Source organism: Hemiscyllium ocellatum, chromosome 10 (genome assembly GCF_020745735.1).
Source record: "Hemiscyllium ocellatum isolate sHemOce1 chromosome 10, sHemOce1.pat.X.cur, whole genome shotgun sequence".
In the NCBI taxonomy this organism is placed as follows: Eukaryota; Metazoa; Chordata; class Chondrichthyes; order Orectolobiformes; family Hemiscylliidae; genus Hemiscyllium; species Hemiscyllium ocellatum.
The window spans coordinates 22,887,227-22,903,356 of record NC_083410.1 but is presented as its reverse complement, the minus strand read 5'-3'; positions in this window follow the sequence as shown (position 1 = coordinate 22,903,356).

The window sequence follows — 16,130 nt, the reverse complement described above, 5'->3', positions numbered from 1 at the left end:
ACCAATACAGACTGTGATAAATAGGCAAGTAATCCACTTTTAAAATATTGGTCAAGGGATAAATATTGAACTGGACACTGGTGAAAACTATCCTGCCCTTTTTCCAAATAGTGCTATGGTATCTTTTCAGACTCTTCTGAGACTTTAGGTCTTAGTTTGATGTATTTTCCAAGTTATGACATGTCTGAAAATGTAGCACTCCCTTGGTACTGCACTAGATTTTCAGCCTCAATTTCTGAGCACAAATCCTGGAGTGGGACTTGAACTCACAAACTTCAACATCTATTACACATCTTACCACAGAAATGCCAGTAATTGAATGGCCAAAGGAGGAATGTTGCTTCTGTAGTATAATGAAAGTAATGTAGACCAAGATGATGTAATTGGTGTTATGATTCTGCATCTCCTCTAAGACCCTGCAAACAAACAGGCCAGGATTTGCTTATCATGCACCTTGCATATTCAGTTTGGGTTATGTTTTTTTTTAATTAACCTATTTTTCTAATCAACCTGTTCAGAGTGCGGGTGGAACTTTAACTTTGGCCTCCTTGTTCAGACGTAAGGAACTACCACTGTGCCATAATTGAGCTGACTACTCTGGGTTAGTACCAGTAGCAGGCAAAGTAGGTCGTTAAGAGAGCACTAATTGTCCACTGAAGGCCGCGTTTGGGTTGACAACTGCCCTGTTCCTGATCGACCTTATTCTAGAGTCTTAAAAGTAGTGGCTAGTGAGATGATTGATGCATTAGTTTTAATTTTCCAAACTCTTTTGAGTTGGGATAGTCCAATTAGATTGGACAATAGAAATCCTTCACTCAAAAAGACAGAAAGATGAAAACTACAGACCAGTTAGCTCAACACCAATAGTAGGGAAAATAAGAAGTTATAAGATATGTTCAAGGTAATCAGGTAGAGTCACCTAGTTTTGCTAAAAGGAAATCATGCTCAACCAATCTAGATATTTTCAAATCAACCAGTACAGCAATGTTATTACACACCAATAGAGCAGGTGGGACATGAGCTTTGATCTCCTGGCTTAAAGGGACACAACCACTGTGACACAAATGCTCATATGTTAAGGCAATCAGTTGGAGTTTTTGACTGAGGTTTTGATCTGATTTGATTTATTGTGGTCATGTATACCTAAGTACAGTAAAAAGCTTTGTTGCGTGCAGTACAGGCAGATCATAGTAAGCAAGGACATATTGATTGTAGGGTGCTTAGACAGTGTGTGGCATACAGGTTACACTGCACAAGAAGTGTGCAAAGCAAGATCAACGTTAATGTGATCAACATTATTTGAAGGTAGACAGTCTGTTCATCAATCTAATAACAGCAGGGAGAAGCTGTTCATGAACCTGCTCTTTCATGTGTTCAAGCTTCTGTATCTTCTGCCTCAGGGAGGATGTTGTAGGAGAGCTTTAATGGGGTGGGATGGGTCTTTGATGATGTTGGCAGCCTTTCCGTGGCAAAGAGACATATAAATGGAGTTCATAAATGGAAGGGTGGCTTCTGTGATGATGTGGGCAGTACATACAACCTTCTGTAGTTTCTTACAGTCCTGGGCAGAGCAGTTGCCTTACCAGGCTGTTGTCCATCTGGACAGTATGCTTTCTATGGTGCATCTATAAAAATTGATGAAGGTCCTTATGGACATGCCAAATTTCCTGAACCACCTGAGTAACAAGAAGCATTGTTGTGCCTTATTGACTGTCGCATGTACGTGGGAAATGCAGGACAGGTTGTCAGTTATTGTCACTTCCAAAACTTGACACTCTTAACCCTCTCAACCATTGATGTAGATGGGGGTGTATTGTCCCCCTTTCTTTCTGAAGCCAATGATCAGTTCTTTCATTTTACTGACATTTAGAGAGAGATTATTATCATTGCACCATAACACCAAGCCTTCTGTCTCCTTGCTGTATTGTGACATCCTTGAATGATATCTGTCCTACCACGATGGTGTGATCAGGACACTTGTAGATGGTGTTCTTTCAGAATTTGGCTATATATAGTTGTGGGTATACAGGAAATACTGTAGGGGGCTGAGAAAGCACCCTTGGGGGACTCCAATGTTAAGGGTTATTATGGAGGAGGTGCAGTTGTCTATCTTCACTGATGGCATTCTATGAGTCAGGAAGCTGAGGATCCACTTGCAAAAGGTGGAACCGAGACCTAGGTCTTGGAGTTTTGAGATCAATCTGGAGGGGATTATGATGTTGAAGGTGGAGCTGTAGTTAATGAGTAGAAGTCTGAAATAGGAGTCCTTGCAGGGAACACTTGCTGTGCATTAGGGGGAAACAGGAGATGACAGAATCTTTTAGAATTTCAGAAGGCATATGATAACATGCTTCATCAAAGGTAAAAGTGAAAAATAAAAGCTCACGGTGTAGGGAGAAGCAGGAATAAAACATTGGGCTGGTTAATAAGAAGCAGGCAATAGGCATAAATGAGTAATTTTCAGGTTGGAAAGTTGTAATGAGTAATGTGTGACAGGGATTTGAGTTGATACTGCAACTGATAACAATTTACACTAATTATTTAGGTATGGTTGCAAAATTTGCTGACAGTGCAAAGATAGATAGGAAAATAAATTATGGAGAAGACAGAAGAAGGCCACAACAAGATAACGATAGGTTGAATGGGCATAGATGTGTCAAATGGAGTATCATGGGGGAAAATGTGAATTTGTCCATTTCCAGTGATGTCAAGGGGCGGAGATTAGGTTGTTTCTTACTGAACATGGTCATTGTCGAGAGTGTGTTGCTGGGAAAGCACAGCGGGTCAGGCAATATCCAAGGAGCAGGAGAATCGACGTTTCGGGCATAAGCCATTTGTGTGTCACAAATGTTACTTGCCACTTGACAACCCAAATTGGATATCATCCAAATCATGTTGTATTTGAATACGGACTGCTTCAGTATTGGATGAATTACAAATAGTGCTGAATCAGCAAACATTCCAACTTCTGACCTTATAATGGAGGGGACGTCATTGATGAAGTGGCTAAAAATGGTTTTGTTTAGAACATTTCTCAGAGCAACTTCTGAAGAGTTATTCTGTAGCTGAGATGACTGACCTCCAACAACCACAACCAGCTTACCATATGTCAGGTATGATCTAACCAGCAGAGCATTTACCCCAATACCCATTGATTCCAATTTTGCTAGGGCTCAGTGATGGCACATTTGTTTGAATGTGGCTTCAATGTCAAGGTCTGACACTCTCACCTCACCTCTGGAATTCAGCTCTTTTGTCCATATTTGAATCAAGGCTATAATGAGTTCAGAAGCTGGCAAAACCCACATTAGATGTCAGTGAGCAGGTTATTACTGCTTGATAGCAGTTCATGACACTTTCCATCATTTTACTAATGCGAGTAGGCTGGATGGGGTGGTAATCGCCAGAGTTGAATTTGTTCTCCTTTCTGTGTACAAGTCATACCTAGGCAATTTTTCCCATTGTTGGGTAAATGCCAGAGTTGTAACTGTAGTGAAAGAGTTTGGCTAGGGGAGTAACAGGTTCTGGAGCACGTCTTCAGGGCTATTGCTGGAATGTTGTCTGGGCCCATTGACTTTTCAGCATTTAATGCCTCCAACTGTTTCTTGATATAATGTGGAGTAAATCAAATTGGCTGAAGACTTATATCTATGATGCTGGGGACCGCTGGAGGAGATCAAGATGTATCATGCACTTGGCACTTCTGGCTGAAGATTAGTACGGGATGCTTCATCCTTATCTTTTGCACTGATGTGTTGGGCTCTTTCATTAACGACCACAGGGATATTTGTGGAGCCTCCTACTCCAGTGAGTTGTTTAATTGTTCACCACCATTCCCAACTGAATGTGGCAGGGTTGCCGAGCTTATACCTGAAGTTTCATTGTGGGATTGCTTAGCTCCGTTTGCCACTTGCTGCTTCTGCTGTTTGGCATGTAATTAATCCTGTTGATGAACTGATTCATCAGCTGAGGCCGATGGTATGTAAGCAGCAGGAGGTTTCCTTGCCCATGCTTAACCTGAAGCCATGAGATTTCATGATGACCAGAATCAATGTTGAGGACTTCCAGCACAGACTGGATGGACAAGAACTCCTTGGCTTCCATCATACACTACCCATGGTGCCTATGCCTAGGCAAACTGTGCTTTGGTGAATACTGCTACCAACACATTGAGATACTAGTCTGGAGTATCTTGGGCTATGTATATTGTGCATACATTTCCTGAGGTTGCTTGTTCCTTATCTCTAAGTCTCTACTCCTGCTGTAGAGCCCGAGCACAAAAATCAAGTCTAACGCTCTTGTCAGATATTGTAAATTACTTGTTATTCGAGCCTGCCAAGCTGTTAAAGATTTAGTAACATACAACATAGATACATGGTTAAATCATTCAGCCCATTAAGCCTGCGCCACTATTTAATACGACTGTGGCTAATGGAACACTTCAATGCCTTTTACCCACACTATTCTCCTGACATTTTAAGCTATTGATAATCAACAAATGATCAACCTCTATTTTAAATATACTCAAAGACAGAGCTTCCACATCTTCTCTGGTAGAGGATTCCAAAGTTTCACCATTCTTTGAATTAAAAACATTTCTCCTCATCTCTATCCTAAATGGCACCTGTCTTACTTTTAAATTATGCCTCCTGCATCTAGAATCCCCAGCCAGGAAAAACATTGTGTCTGCATATACACTGTTTATCCCTTTAAGTATTTTGTAGCTTTCCATTAGATTGCCTCTCATTCTTAAAACCTCTAGAGAATATTGGCTCAGTTTATCCAATCTCTTTTCCTAGAACAGTCTGTTGAACCTTCATTGAGATCCCTGTAAGGCAATAATATTTTGTCTCAGATAAGAAGACCAAAACTACACACATGACTCCAGGTAGAACCCAAGCAAACTTGTATGCTACTGAAAAAAGATTTCACAACTCCTGTACTCAAATCCTTTTGTGATAAAGACTAACATTCTATTAGTCTTACTAATAGCTTGCTGCACCTGCATGTTGTCCATTACTGAATTATTGACAAGGACGTCCAAGTCTCTTTGCACATCCTCTATACTTCTCATCCTCTCACTAGTTTATACATTTTTCATGTATTCCTTACCAGATTGTAATGTCAATCCTTCAACTATGTTGTAACTATCTTAATTCTAACGCATTTTTAGATGCTACACGTTAATGCAACCACGTTTTCTTTTATTCTTCTTTTGTATCCAAGATTTGTACCTAGGTGCTCTTACCTAAGATGACACCATTAGAGACAACCATTGTAAAAACTTTTTACTGTACTCCTGTAATGGAGTACACAAGACAATGAAGGTTATTTAATTCTATTCTATGTCAGTGGGTATCTCTTATACTATGTGCTTTAGTTTTGCTGAAAAACCTCCTGAGGCAGACTCAACAAAATATTGGAAATCAAAATATACTAAGTCCATCAACTCATCTTTCTCAAAGAGACTTTGTTAGTAATATCTTCAAAAAGCTCCAGCAGGTTTGTCAAATATGATTTTCCATTTGCAAATCCATGCTGACTATGCTACATCAGATCATTTTGATCAAAGTGTCCATTCATCATATTCTGTACAGTAGTTTCTAGCATTTTCCCTGCTACTGATGGAAGTCTTACGATTCTTTAGATGCCTATATTTTCCCTGCTGCTTGCTTAACTAGTGAGGTGACATGTACAACTTTTCAATTTGCAGGTATAATTTCACGATCTAAGGAACTTTGGAAAATGATTGTCAATGCATTGAATACCTCCATAGTCACCTCCTTGAACAGTTTGGGATGGGACTAGAAAGTTGTGGGGGCATAATTTAATTATTTAACTCAAGTTGATTATTGAAAGACCTATCTGGGCTGAAGAGTCCGGTGTAAGATCAGCAACACACATATCCATAGGAGAGTTAATGCATATTGTCATTGATCATTCTGAGGCAACTTTTGCAGCAATACAACTTCCAACTTTCCTCTGGGTGCAGCAGATGTTTGCAGGTTTAGCATGGCTCGTCCTCAAAACAAACTGGACCAACTTTCAACATTCACATTTCGAAGAAGAGCTGTGTAATTATTTTCAGTATCCTGTCCAATATTTCTTCCTCAGTTAGCATGAGATTTTGACTAAGGAGCAACACAATGCCTTCTCCATCCTCCTCTTTTGCCTTGAAAGGAGCAGAAGTTCTGATTTTTACAAGAAACTGACAAAATTTTTGAAGCTAGTTTCAACAGGTTTCTTCCAAGTTGCAGCAGGAATTTGAAAAGTGTTTCAGCTTCCGTGATAATATAAAATTTCCAACCAGCACAACCAAACTAGTGGCTATTCAATTTTTAGTAGTATTTCTGTCAGAATAATACTCGAGAACATTAGGCCGATATTTTATTGTGGCTGTTTTTATGCGCTTCTGACAGTATAACAGTAACTGTGCTTCAAAAAGTCTTTTATCCCTGTAAGATGTCCAGTGGTCACAAAAGGCTGTACATAAATATAAGTCTTTGCAAAACAAGAAGTGTTGAGCCCTTTCGCAAACCATTTGAATGTAATTGCAGGTGGTCTCATTGGAAATTTTAAACACCAACACTAAATAATCTTGAGTCTAATTATTCCAATAAAGTGCAATGTTATAGAATGTCAGATTTGACCATTTTTGATCATCTTTTTATCATCTGTTTTGCTCCATATCATGTTTTTCAAATATTCCTATAACTCAGTAGAATTCTACTTGCAAATGAATCTCATCCAGGACTGCTGTTCCTTTACAGTACAAATCTGATACTTTGTTGTCAAATACTAAAATGAATTACAGGAAATGTATCTTTGGGAAGAAGAGAATGGTGATCTATTTCATATTTGTTTTTCAGCACACAATGTAAGTGATATGAAATACGTCATTGATGTACTTTCGGGTAATGGGTCATTATGATCAAAGTAACACAAAATGCTATTACGGTTTGTCCTCTTCCCAAACAAAAGTTGATCACCAAACAAAGTTACACACTCTTTAATGAAGGCTGCTCTACTCTACTTAATTCTGACTTTTTAATATTCAGAAATAGTTATTTACAGAAAATTACTTTTTGGCTGGAATATGGTAGAAACCCTATATGGATTGTGAACATAACGTAAATCATTTTGTACTCAAAACATTATGCGAATGAAAATTTTAATCATCTGGTTTTCAAGTGCTCAGAAATCCCCATTTCTATTTTATATGGAAGTAGAATTTATAAATTTGTGCTTCTGACAGGGCTGTTGCTTTGGTGGCTAGGCATGTTGGCTGTTCGGACATGCAGCTGAGTTAACCTCACAAAATGGTAGCTCTAATTTATGACTCTGTAGTATGCAGCATTTTTGAACAATGCTCTCTGAAGGAAGATCAAGAATAACAGGGCTTCCAAAACACTTGAGGATACAGCTGGCACTTGCATGGAGAATAGTAAGTTGATAAATGAAGCCGGACTAGAGAAGAAAAGAAGTTCAAAACAGTTAACATGTATATGTGTAAGTGTACGGAATATAATAAATAAGGTTGGGGAGTTACAGACACATTGCAATGTGGAATTATGATGTTGTGATGCTGGCTGAAGGAAGGGCAAGACTGGGTATTAAATATTCCTGAGCATAATTTGTCCAGGCAAAATAGAAAAGCGAGAAAAAAAGGAGGGATAGCAGTATTGGCTAAGGAGGACATTGCAATGCTGATGAAGGAAGATATCTCAGTAGGTTCAAGGATAAAGACAATTTGATTAGAACTACAGAATAAAAAGGGTACAATTGGGGGATTCAAGATGGCGGCGATCTAACGGGTCTGCCTTGCTGAGTTCTGCACCATAACTCAGGAGAAGTGGTGCTTTTACCTTCCATGTCTCAGCTGATTTGGAAAACAATTGTTAGTTTTAAGCTACTGGCATCATTATATATCCTTTTTAGCAATTAGGGAAGATGACCAGAGGCAAAGGGCCAGGTGGATCGCAACAAGCAGGGCAGTCCCCTGCAGCAATGGATTCACCTGTGGCCATAGCTTCAATCTTCACGGAAACCCCGCTGGATTTTCCTGCACAGCAGGGCCTGGCTTTGGAGTTTGTGAAACTTAGGGAAAAGATCGAGGCAGCAATGGCAGAGACCCGTGCCAGGGTGGAACTGATCTCTGCCATGAGGGGGCGATGCATAGTCCCAGGCAGCGCATGGAGGAAGTTGAGCGGCAGACCACAACATCAGAAACCCCGGCTAAATCCTCGGCAGGACAGTCCAGGCCCTGGAGAAACAGGTACAGGCCTTAATGGAGCAGGTCAACAACCTTGAAAATCGAGGTTGAAGAAAGAACACCCATATTATTGGGCTGCCGGAGTGAGAAGAAGGTGATCAGCCAGTCAGTTTTTTTTTGAACAGTGGCTGCCACATTTCCTGGGCTGGGAGGCCGAGGTGGGTTGGGTGCAGATCAGTAGAGTTCATCAGGTTGCGGTGCGCAGGCCTGGGTTGGACCAGTGCCCCCCCCCCCCGGCCTTGTCATAGTGTGATCCTGGTTCTACAGGGGCAAACAAAAGGTGTTAGAAACTTCCAGATCATTGGAGAAGGATCCACAGGCCCTGATGTACAAGGGATCAAATATTATGTTTTTTCAAGATATTTTTGCAGCTGTGATCCATTAGAGGGAGACTTTCGACGAGGTAACGAAGAGACTGAGGGATTTGGACATCCAATATTCCATAAGGTACCCGGCGATGCTCCACTTTAGCCATGTAGGGTCTGTACATGTCTTTGACTCATTGGAAAAAAGCAAAGAATTTTTTGGACACTTTAAAATAAACTGAATTGTTCAACTAACATGGACAATAATGGTTCTTTTTTTCTTTATTTTGTCCCTTTAATAATTTTTTTCCCCTTCTTTCCCTTTATAATTATATTCTGATAAGTGTTGTCAGAATATTCTTTTTCCCAATGATAAGTGAGGTATGATAAGTGAGGTCAATGTATGGATGGGATGGGTGGAACGCCCACTTTTAATTCCTTTGTTTGTAATATTCATGTATCTTTTATCCTTTGCCTGGGTTTGGGTGTGCCCTTAGCTAGAACGAGCCATGGAGGTTTATGTAGGTAGTGGAAGTGCCCCCTATGTTCAGCGGGCAAAATCTCCCTTCATGTGTTTTTTGCATTGGTTTATTATAGCTGTAGTTTTTTAAAGTTTTGTTTTGGTAGTTTTAGTATGCTTATTTTTAGGCTCGATGAGTCTTTAGTTGTTTGCACTCGGTGTGTTATGAGTAGGGTTCTTTCTGTCAGGGGTTCAATGGCTGTTTTAGAAGGATATGGCTAAATGTTCATTTAAATAGTGCACCTGGAATATTAAGGAGAGTCACTCACCAATCAAGAGAAATAAAGTACTTTCGAGTCTGAGAAAGGAGAGGGTTGATATTGCTCTGTTGCAAGAAAATCACCTTTGGTGCGGCCCAGTGGCTCAGTGCTTAGCACTGCTGCCTCACAGCACCAGGGACCTGCGTTTGATTCCAGCCTCGGGTGACTGTGTGGCATTTGTACATTTTCCCTGTGTCTTTGTGGATTTCCTCTGGGTGCTCCGGTTTCCTCCCACAATCCAAAGATGTGCAGGTCAAGTGAATTGGCCATGCTAAATTGCCGATAGTGTTAGGTGCATTTGTCAAGGGTAAATATAGGGTAGGGCAATGGGTCTGGTTGGGTTACTCTTCAGAGAGTCGGTGTGGATTTGTTGGGCCGAAGGGCCTGTTTCCATACTGTACGGAAACTAATCTAATCTAATCTGATCTTGACGCAAGGAGCATCAAAAATTGCAGCGGGATGGGGGCGGTTTGAGTGGGTGGTTCTTTTCATCCTGTAGCACTAAAAGCAGGGGAGTGGCTATACTCATTCAGAAGAATCGCCCATTCCAGTTATTAGGTCACATTAAGGACAAACGTGGGCGGTCTGTGATCCTGAAAGTTTTAATACATGGTGAGGAGTATGGCATTCTAAATGTTTACTGCCCCCAGCACATGCCCTCAATTTCCTGACTGATGTGCTTTCTAGATTGATTGCCCTTGGAATGTGGCACACTATTAGAGAGGGAGATTTTAATTGCCTCATGGATCCCACAGTAGATAGGATGCCCAAGGGTCTCCCAGGTATCTCTTCACAATCTAAACAATTGGCGGACTAATATGTAGAGCCAGGATTGGTGGACGTTTGGAAATGGCTTCTCCTGTCGGATAGGGACTTCACCTTTTTCTCTAATCCACATAAGTGTTATACAAGGATTGACTTATTTCTAGCTCCATAAGCTTTTTCGTGATGTCCTGTAAAATTGGAAGCATAGCCATTTCCGATCATGCAGCAGTGTATTTGGAAGTTAAGGTTTGGGGCAATGGAGTAGGTTCACGGCATTCGAGTAGGTTCACGGCATTCATGCATGGATCCTTTTATTCTTAAGGATAGCAAATTTATTGAGTACTTCTCGAGTGAGTTTAAAGCGTTCTTCGCTATCAATTTGAGCATAGCCAGTAACTCATCTGCTGCTTTGGGAGACTGCCAAGGCCTACTCAAGAGGTATAATTATTTCTTATTCGGCTAGTCGGAGACAACAAAAGGGAGAGCAGCAACATCTGCTTGAAGCCCGGCTGAAGGCAATCTAAACAGTATACTTCGATAGGCGCTCAGTGATTAAACTACAGTGAATCACAGCTCCCTGGACTCCTCTGTATTCCATGCTCACTCAGATAGTGAAGAGAGAAATCTCTTTCACGAAACAAAGGCTATTTGAATATGGTGATAAGCCAGGTAAATAGCTAGGAAAAAGTGCGCCTCCCACCCCCACCCCACCACTGGGACTCTTACTTATGACTCCAAAAAGTTTAATATGGCATTTCGGAAATTTTATTCCAAGTTTTATTAGTCAGAAGACTGTAAGGACAGGCTGGTTAAAGTGGAGTCCTTTTTTTAAGAACCTAGACCTTCCAGGTGTTACTTCAGAGCAGGCTTCTTTTTTGAACGCTCTCTTGACAGTGCAAGAGATACAGAAGGTGGCAAGACAGTTCCAAAGTGGTAAGGCACCCGGCCCTGATGGTCTTCTGAGTGAATTTTATAAAGGATTCATGAATATATTGCCCGAGCCGATGCTGGACATGTGCAATTATTCGTTTGGTCAGAACTGCCTCCCATTCACTCTGAGAGAGGCTAATATCGCTCCTATTCTCAAGAAAGGGAAGGCCCCAGAGGATTGTGCCTTATACAGGCGCATTTTGCTGTTAAATTAAGACTTTAAAATTTTATCTAAGATACTTGCATTGAGATTGGAGAAGGTGTTGCCCTTTATCGTAAAGGAGGACCAGATGGATTTTATCAAGAGCTGTAGGTCCACTAATAATATTAGAACATTATTGAATATGGTGCAGGTGTGTCAGCAGAGGTCGGTTCTGAGCTTGGTGATCTCCCTAGATGCAGAGAACATTTGACTAGGTGGAGTGGCCGTATCTTTTTTTTGCTTTGGAGAGTTTGGTTTAGGTGGGGTCTTTACCAGATGGGTGGAGGTTCTATTTAGTGATCCTATGGCCATGGTCTTTACCAATGGTATAAAATCCAGTGATTTTACTATTGGTAGAGGCAGCCAACAAGGTTGTCCCCTCTCACCACTATTATTTACGCTGGTGATTGAGCCACTGGAGAAGGCTATCCGGAGGGACCCCAATATAGCTGCCCGGAGGTGGGATCAGGGGCACATAAGATCAAGTTGTATGCGGATGATGTTCTCCTCTTCCTATTAAATCCAGCAGTGCCTGTGCAGCATTTAATAGAATGCATTAGGTTACTTGGGCGTTTTTTCGGGATATAAGGTCAATTTTGCAAAGTCGGAGGCCATGCCCATGGGGGTCTTGAGGGAATACCTAATCTCGAAGGTAAAATCCAATTCCCCTTCAGGTGGTCACAGTGGGGTTTTCTTTACCTAGGTATTTTTGTTACTCACACCTTTGACCAGTTATATAAGGCTAATTTTGTGCACTTGCTTGATAAGATAAGGCAAGATCCTCAGCATTGGGAGGTCCTTCCAATATCCTGGTTAGGCCAAATATTTCTCATTAAAATGAATGTTCTTCCTTGCTTATGATATCCCTAATGTATGCTGCCTCTGATGTTGCCCAGGCAAATGTTGCAAAGACTCAACGGCTTGCTTGGTTCTTTTATTTGACATCACACGCAGCCTTTCATTAAGCTTGCCAAATTGAAGCTGCCCCAGGGGCTGGAAGGAACATTAGACTTTCCAGATATTTGGAGATATCACATAAGCTCCCTTCTATGCTTTGTGAATGATTGGGTTTGTGAGGACTCAAGATCAATATGGTTGGATATTAAGACCTCCCAGCTGAAATGCTCCCTTATTAATATGTTGTTTATGGAAAGGATGAGGATAGTCATGGAGTATTGTCAGAATCCAATCGTCATTAATACGGTCAAAGCATGGAGAGCGATGCAACAAAGCAAAGGCAGCCTATCCAAAATCTCCTTTCTCACTCCCATAGTTGGAATGCCAGGATTCTGGCCAGGGCTGATGGACTCTGGATTTAACTTATGGGCATCCAAGGGAGTCTATTGCCTGGGAGATTTATTTGAGGGAGAGTTCATGATGTCCTTCGACCAATTGAGTCGCAAGTATGGATTGCCCAGCAGAGACCTCTTTCGTTATTTTCAGTTCAGGGTCTTTATTCAAAAAAAGAGTATGCTTTTTGGTCAACCCTCATAGGTCTGATAAAGTGATGAGAGTGCTTCAGATTACAGGCACTCTCTCGATTAGCACTCTTTGCCATCTAATAGGATGTGGCATCTCGAAAGATAATGAGCGGCTCTGTGGGGTCTGGGAGCAAGAGTTAGGAGTGGAGATCCCTTCAGAGATATGGGAGGACATTGGGAGAACATGAGAAAGATCTACAGAATGCATGTTATGCAGCTGAATGTCCTTCATAAGGTTTATCTGACCCCAGACCGGCTTGCGAAATTCAAAAAGGGAGCACCTCTGATGTATCCCAAATGCAAAACAGGTGTACATACTCTTACTCATCATTTGTTGTCATGCCACAAGCTTTGCAAGTACTGTGGGCACCATAGCAAGAGTCATAGATGGGGTCCTGGGGATTGAAGTCAAGGTAGATCCGGTGTCTCCTCCTGGGCCTGCTAAATTTGTCCTCCTTAGATGAGTATGGGAAAAAGTTACTTAATATTTTCACATATTTTGCAAGGAAGAACATTTTGATGAGTTTGGTCTTGGAGAGCGCTCTGGGCCTGCCGGAATGGTGTAGATTAGTTATGGAACACATTCCTCTAGTTTTCCTTACAAGCATGGTGCACCAGAAAACAGAACTTTTCGATAAATTATGGTGGCCCTTTTTGAACTATTTAGAAGCAGATATGTTGGCAATATTAATTAAGGCCTTTGTGTAGCCAGATGCCTAGGTCGGGTGAGCTGTTTGCCCTGAGAGGAAGAACTCTGAAAAAGTACTGGTATAATAACTAATGCTCCTGGTGATGGGAAGCTTTGGTGTGGTTGTGCTGAGTGGTGCCATTTATTTATTTATTGAATTATAGTCCGTGTAGAGTTGATTTGTTTTGCAGAGTAGAGTAGTAGTTAGTTTACTGTAATTGTTGTTATACTCTCAGATTGTTTTTTTTTGTAATTTTATAATTTTGTAAAGAACAAAAAGTTTTCCATAAAAATATTTTAAAAAGGATACAATTACATGTGCAGTGTAATCTGTAAACAACGAAGCTGTAAAAAGGATGTCGAGGAACAAATCTGCAGGGAAATTACAGAAAAATCACATTATATCAGAATTATAATGGGGGACTTCATTTGCACAAAGGGGGATACTGGTAATGTAAGGGGTAGCAAGGGGCAAATGTTCCTAGATTGTGCTCAGGAGAGTTTTGTACAGCGTATATGCAGTCTGACAAGGATGGATGCATTGTTGGATTTTGTTCTTGGAAATGAAGTGGACCAAATGGATCAAATATCATGAAAGCAACATTTAGGAGGCAGCGATCATTGTATCATGACATTGAGGACAGTGTTGCAGAATGACACGCAACAATCCAGAGTTTAAAAAAATTAATTGGCGGAGAACTGACCTCAATGGCGAAAGTGCAGATTTGAGCAAGATTGATTAGAATAAGAGGCTAATGAGAAAAGCAGTAATGCAACAATAGGCCACCTTTAAAGAGCAGGTGGTTCAGATATAGTTGTGGTATATTCCCTCTAATGGAAAAGATCGGACAAACAAATCCAGAGTTCCCTGCATGATAAAGGAGGTAGAAATTAACATTGGAAAGAAAATGTGTGCTTAAGACATGTGGAAGATAGAAAATACAATTGAGAATCAACTGAAAATTTGGAGGGCAAAGAGGGGCTATGAAATATCTTTGGCAGTTAGGATCAAGGAAAACCCCAAAGGTTTTATACGTATATTAAGAGTGAGAATATTACCAGGGAAAGAGTAGGATCTATTAGAGACCAAAGGGGCAATCAGTGCCTGGAGCCTGAGGACATGGGTGAGATCTTAAATGAGTACTTCTCATCTGTATTCATAGAGGAGAAAGCCATTATCGCTGGGGATTTCAGTTGGGACGGTAAGGTTCTAAAATATGTTAAGATTAATAAGGAGAACGTATTATATGTTTTAGCAGGCATTCAGGTGCATAAATCCCAGGGTCTCATGAGATGTATCTTGGTTGCTATGGAGAGGCAAGGGAGAAGATTGCTCGGTCCCTGGCGGATAGACTTAATACTTCGCTGGACTCAGGTGAAATGCCAGTTAATATGGTTTCTTTGTTCAAGAAGAACAGCAGGGATAAACCAGGTAATTACAGACCAGTCCAACATGAGTGGTAGGGAAATTATTGGAAAAAAAATTGAAGGACAGGATTAATCAAATCTCGGAAAGGCAGGGATAGGAAGCACAGATTTATAACAGGGAGATCCTGTCTGACTAATTTAATTGAGTTTTTTGAAAAGGTGACTCAACATATTGATTAGGGTAATGCAGTTAATATGGTTTACATGGATTTTAGTAAGGAGAAAATGAGGACTCCAGATGCTGGAAATCAGAGTCGAAGAGGGTGTTGCTGGAAAAGCACATCAGCATCCAAGGAGCAGGAAAATTGACATTTTGGGCATAAGCCCTTTATCACGAATGAGGCTTGTGGCCGGGGTGCTGAGAGATAAGTGGGGGTGGGGTGGGGGAAGGTAGCTGGGAATGCAATAGGTAGATGAAGTTGGGGGAGAAGGTGAAAAGTCAGAGAGGAGGGTGGAGTAGATAGATGCGAAAAATAATGGACAGGTCAAGAGGGCAGTGCCAAGTTGGAGGCTTGGCACTGGGATAAGGTGGGGAGAGGGGAACTGTGGAAACTGGTAAAATCCACATTAATTATGTGTGGTTGCAGGTTCCCAAAATGGAAGATGAGGCATTCTTCCTCCAGGCATTGGATGGTTAGGGCTTGGCGATGGAGGAGACCCAGGACCTGCATGTCCTTGGTGGAGTGGGAGGGGAGGTTGAAGTGTTCAGCCACGGGGTGGTGGGGTTGGTTAGTGCGGTACACAAGTTGGCGTCCTGTCTCCCCAATATAGAGGAAACCACATCAGGTGCAATGGATACAGTAGATGACATTTGTGGAAGTACAGGTAAATTTCTGTTGGATGTGGAAGGACCCTTTGGTGCCTTAGATGGAGGTGAGGGGGGAGGAGTTGCCACACGTTTTGCACTTCTTGCGGTGGCAGGGGAAGGTACCAGGAGTGGGGTGTGGCCTGGTAGGGGGTGCGTGGATCTGACAAAGGAGTCACGGAGGGAATGCTGAAAGGGGTGGGGAGGGAAATATATCCCTAGTGGTGGGGTCTGCTTGCAGGTGGGGGAAGTAGTATAGGATGATGCGATGTACAGGGGAACCTTGATTATCCGAACGTGATGGGCGGGCACTATTTTGCTCGGATAATCGATTATTCGGTTAATCGATTAAATGACTTTCCTCTGGGGCTCGGAGTTTTTAAAGTCTGCTCCTTGTTCAGGAGACTGCAGCAGCACACAGCGCGCGAGACCCTGCCCCCCGACCCCGCGCAATACCAACCCCTGCCCCCCAAC